This window comes from Centrocercus urophasianus, unplaced genomic scaffold (genome assembly GCF_019232065.1).
Source record: "Centrocercus urophasianus isolate 14NV4802_14NV808 unplaced genomic scaffold, USGS_Curo_1.0 seq_407, whole genome shotgun sequence".
Taxonomy (NCBI): Eukaryota; Metazoa; Chordata; class Aves; order Galliformes; family Phasianidae; genus Centrocercus; species Centrocercus urophasianus.
This window is the reverse complement of record NW_024884986.1, coordinates 7,075-12,870: the sequence shown is the minus strand read 5'-3', so window position 1 is coordinate 12,870 and position 5,796 is coordinate 7,075.

Sequence of the window (5,796 nt, the reverse complement as noted above, 5' to 3'; positions counted from 1 at the left end):
AAGAGAGATATTTCTTCTAATTTGGGCCCAGGTGCTGGAAAGTTGAACGTTTCGAGAAATCGAAGACAATAACAAAAATTTCTTCTCTGAATTTGTACATTTAATTCCCATATATTGAGTCTACCTAATACAGAAGGAACACCTACACATTAATAACGCTAAACAATCACAATAATCCATCCCCCTTTTGGGGGTTGGATTTTGGGTTTTACAACTATCTCTTGTTGATTTCTTTTGCTAAACTAATATAATGATTCTTAAACCAGTGTACTAATTCCTATTGCTGAACAAATCAACCAATATCATAGTGGAATGTTCTTTCCTTTAGGTTCAGCTTCTTCGCTTCTTCTTCAGTAACCCATTTCGTCAGACATTTCCCACCCTTGCATGGAAGTGGAGCAATCTCCACTTTCATGTGGTCTTATGTTCAGGGTTCATGTTTTCCCTCTAGTTCAACTGCCTTTCCCTCGAGTTATGTCCCAGTCTCAGGAGGAAGCCTAGAAGGGAAAACTAACTCCTTCAGTAGCAGCAGTTATTCCTTAGGGAATTACAAATGCCTCAGCTGTTTGTTTGGGTTCACCTCGGAACATTTTGGACTCAGTCCTCCAGGGTAAGTACTTGTTTCTCCAGCCAAAACCCTGACTCTGTCTCTTTCTTCCTCAAAAATAATGTCAAACTGACTGGTGCAGTTGACATGCTAGAAGGAAGGGATGCCATCTAGAGGGACCTGGACAGGCTTGCGAGGTGAGCCCATGCTAACCTCATGAAGTTCAACAAGGCCAAGTTCAAGGTCCTGCATCTGGGTTGGGGCAGTCTAAGCACAGAGACAGGTTGGGTGGAGAATGGCTTGAGAGCAGTCCTATGGAGAAGGATTTGGGAGTGCTGATTGATGAGAGATTCAACATGAGCTGGCAATATGCACTTGCAGTAAAGAAGGCCAACTGTATCCTGAGTTGCATCAAAATAAGTGTGATCAACAGGTCGATGGAGGTGAATCTACCCCTCAACTCTTTATAAATTCTTTACTGTGAGGGTGGTGAGACACTGGAACAGGTTGGCCGGTTGTGAATGTCCCCTCCCTAGAAGTATTCAAGTACTCCTGAGCCTGGGACTTAACTCCAGGGAAGGGCAGTTGAACTAGAGGAAAAACACAAACCCTGAATGTAAGACCACATGAAAGTGGAGATTACCTCACCTCCATGCTAGGGTGGGAAATGTCTGCTTTGAGCAACCTGGTCTAGAGAGAGGTATACCTGCCTATAGAAGGGTGGTTGGCACTAGATTATCTTAAAGGTCCCTTTCAACCCAAACCATTCTATGATTCTATGAAAAAAAGTAAGAGATATCCTGGGACTCATTGACATAATGTACATTACCTTCATCCTTAATGCTTTCCTCATAAAACTCTGGTAATAATGGGGCATTGGCACTGAGTATCCTTCCTGTCTACATGAGACCAACATCCTGATCTCTTTCTTTTAATCTGTAGGATACACATTTTTGAAAGAGAGGAGATTAGATATACATAACCACTGAGGCCAACAGAGCTCCCAGTCCAGGCAAAGAATGTGGTAATATGATCAGCATATGTTGATTTAGGACAATTCTGACCAATGTACTTTCTAAGCAAAAACAAAGAGTGATGTGAGCATGGTGACATCCTCCAGCCACACCAGCCCAAAGACCACACCTGCCCATCTGCTGGGACTGAGCACTATGTCTGGGATCCAGACTATCTGCCAAGGCTAGGGAATGTTGCTGCTGTGGGGTAAGAAATACAGGACAGGGTATGTGTGCAGAAATCTGCCCAGTCTTCACCCAGTAGAGCTGATGAGAGAGAGATGTTTAATTCCAGGATAGGATACGTGTAGAAAAGAGAGTGGGTACATACTGTGATAGACATTCTTGTTTACACAGAAACATCTTCATGACACTTCTGCATGCAAAGCACCATCTCAGCTAATGCACAGGATCATGTTTTGTGGACTTCCCTCTCCAATACCTGTGTGACTATGAAGTTCTACTGCTGTAGTTCAGCTTCCTCCCGGTGGTGTGTGTGAATCAGACAACATCTTACCCAGAGAGTTGGTATCAATCTCTGGCTGTTTTGGTCATGAGCACTCTGAACATTCTCCATGATGATTTAAGCAGGTTAAATATTGTCACTCATTCAAAGGTAGTGATCAAGATTTCCCACCACATAATTTTTCAAAGTCAGCACAGCATGGACCCACAAAGGTGTGGCTGTGCAGGAGACTTCCTTTGTGAAGAACAGACTTCCTCTGTTTCCAGGAAGGAGCAGGCTGGGCAAAGCATGGGCATAAAATGGAAGTCTATGTGTCTAAACTACTAGCCCTGCCCATTTTCTTTAGGAGAGTATGGAGTGAATTAGATAGTCCAGAAGAAAAAAAAATGTTAGAGAGCCAAAACATGGATAGGGAAAGTAAAGAGGTGTGGTGAGAAGTTGTTATGGTTTTATGATTTTTGTTATTGATATTCCACATCATAACATCATATAGTGCACTGGGAGTTGAAGAGTTAATGCTCTTCCATGGAGTTCCATGGATTGTCAGTAGTTCTGAGTACCTGTCTCAGAAGAGAAGAACAAGCTACAGCTCCCAGAAGACTTCTCTGTTCTGTTTCTGTTTTCCATTCAGAGGGAAATACAAAGCTGACTGGGAGTCATGAGACTTTTCTCTTTTTTTTGGCCCATCTCCCTACCCTTACTCTGCCCCCGTCCTCCTTTCCTCAGGGCATGCATCTGTGGGTCCCTTTGTCCCATCAGTCACAGAACTAAGCTGAACTGGGCCAGAACCTTGACGGAGAGGCCGGAAAACAAAGAGGGAGTAGATTTAAGTGAGGACTGAAGGGAGGGAGAAAGAAGAGGGGAAGCAAAGTATATTGTATGGATTGACATAAGTGAATATAATGTAAATGAGAGTAAACAAAGAAGGAAGCAAGAAATGAAAGCAGGAAAGAATCTGAGAAAGAAGGGAAGGCTAAGGAGTAGAGACAGTAATATGTAAAATGGTATTGTCCTGCAACTTTGTGCAGTGCAGATGAGGAGGATAGTAGGCCCACTTTGTTCCAGATCTAGCTACTCTTCTTCATTCCTGACACAGCAGTATGTGCCAGAATCACTGAGAAAAGCATGCTCCATCAAGGTCTTCTACCTCCTTGAATCTTTCTGCTCTTGAAGTGGCATTGAAATTCCTCAACATTTGTTTTACCACTTTCTATTGTAATAGCCACTAAGATCAGCCTGGAGTCATTCCCCTAAGGCAGCTTGTATTACTACATAGTTGTTCTGGGAGATTTCATCTTGAGGCTGCTGAGATTCACAGACTGGCATTGCCATTTGACTGTGTCTGAGGACTGCTCAGAGCCAAAGCTAGAAGGGAAAAGGACAAGTGTCGAGACAAGGGAAAGAAATGAGTTGATACAGAAATTAGGTTGATATGGAAATGAGGGCAGGGCAGGATGTGAATTCAGACAAAATGGAAAAACATGAACTAGGTGAGATGAAAGAAAAAAGGATAAGATATCCTTTCAAAATAATATCTGCTAAGAAGGACTGATTAAACAAACTTATCTCGCAGGTACATGGCAGGAGACGCTAGCTCAGCACCTGCATGTAAATCTTGTTTGCTTGATAGAACAAAGAGTGATAGACTTTACGGGATATGAAGATAGTTTTAGCTGGGGAAAACAACAAACACTGAACCCAGAGTTCAATACAAAGTATGTATTGTCATTTGCAATCCAGGAAGAAATCTCTCTAACTCCAATGCAGTGCTAGAAAGCAGTATTCCTATATTCCTCATGATATGTACGAAGTGACACGACAAACAAGTGCATGCTTGTTTGTTCAGGTTCTACATATAAACAGTTAAGGCATATATATGCAGTACATTGGCATATATATTCATTCTTTTCCAAGAACTCATTAATATCCCTCTGGGCACGTTTGAATTTAGGGTTGTCTTACATCCACTTTATCCTCACTTTTCTACCATCAGCATAATCACTGAGACTTTTGGCTGACCTTTAGCTTTTTTCCCCAGTTTGGCAAACTTCCATTGCTTGTTAGGCCATAATGAGCAACTTCTGAAACAATGTACGTGAAATCCGAGGAAAATGTACTTGCACCTGGTGAAATGCAAAGATAAGTAGTCCATTACGACTCCAGTGCTTCTTGTGAAGCAGAATTAACAGAAAACAAGGCCATTCACACACTAAGCAGAGCTGAAATGGAAAATTTTAGAATTAGCACTCACTGATTTCTTTTGCTAAACTAATATATTGGTCCTTAAACTAACATATTGATCTCTATTGCTAAACAAACCAGTATAAACAAAGGAAACAAAGGGGGATACCTTACTGGGGTAGGTGTGTGTGACAGGTATGGGGTATGAATGTGTGACAGGTGAACTAAGAACTCTGAATACCTTAAACAATGGGGAAAGGGAAAAGGACTCACTCGCATCAAGTTACAGGGATAAAAGAACAGTTGTGTCCCTCATGATTTGAGAGATCCTACAGGGGTATGCCCCTAGTGTATTCTCTCTTTATTTAAATAAAGAAAGCTAAGTCTCTCCTCTGTCTCTTTATGTTGAGATAAAGATAATTGTGCAAATCTATTGGAGCAGATATTGTCCCAATATAGGCATGGTAGGTTGTTAGAGAGGAGATGAGAAGGAATAGGGAAAGGACAGAACAGATCTTCAGAACACTGGCTGAGTTCTCAGTATCCCTGTGATAGGCAAGAAATATTCCTGGGCAGTTTATGTCCTTAAACTAAACAGCTGGAAGACATGCACACAGGGAAAAAAAAAAAAGCAGGGATTGCAGAGATCCAGATCTTCCCACTTAACTCTTTCAAAATCTACTCTTAACACAGGAAGCTTTGAAAAATGGGCATGCAGATCAGACAAGCAGTGATGGAATCTATGCAGATGCTCAGGGATGTGTAGAATTCCCTTACTCATAGGGGTCACCATGGCCACAAGGAACCAGCACAGAATCATGCGAAAAATTCTTGTCCTGTCAAGGTCCTGACTTTTGTAGCTGCCCAGATTACATGAAAAGAAAGAACTAAAGGAGGATGAAACACACTACGGCTAGACAAAGCAATGGGAAGCATGAAATGTAAGAAAGTATTGTCTGGCTGGTGACCCTAGGAGATGATGTGTACAATCACAGGAAAATATAGGCATTGTAAGATGGAAGGAGAAATAGTGGAAGGTACACAATGAACATACAGGAATATGTCGAGGTTCATGAAGAGTCTGATTATGTGCTAAGCAGTAGAATGTTGAGAGCTCCCCTTCAGAAGAAAGTTGGAAGAAAGAAGTTCTAAGGAGATACTGCTTGCTTTCAAGGAGATATTTATTTTTAAGAACAATGTGGCTCCCCACCTCCCAGTGCGAAGGAGCAATCTACAAAACAAGGAAGTGCAGAAGAGTAATCTATGTAGCTATCTAGCTCAACATCAATGTCATGAGCAAACTGAAAGACCCCTTGCAAGAATTCCTTGATTGACAGATACAGGTGCAATGTTAGATTTAGTATGCATGACAGTTCTCAGAATAGGTGGGAACTTCATGGAAAATTTGTATGTTAAATGTATATAATGAGGGTGATTCAGCTCTGGATTGTGCACACTATGTGGAAAGATCACCATGCACTAAACGCTGTAATAAACTGGCACTGGCTTTCTAAACTATCATTTGTTTTGCAGAATTTTCTTTGTTTTCTTGTTTTCTGCAGCAGTATGAGGTCTCCTTTTTCCTATGG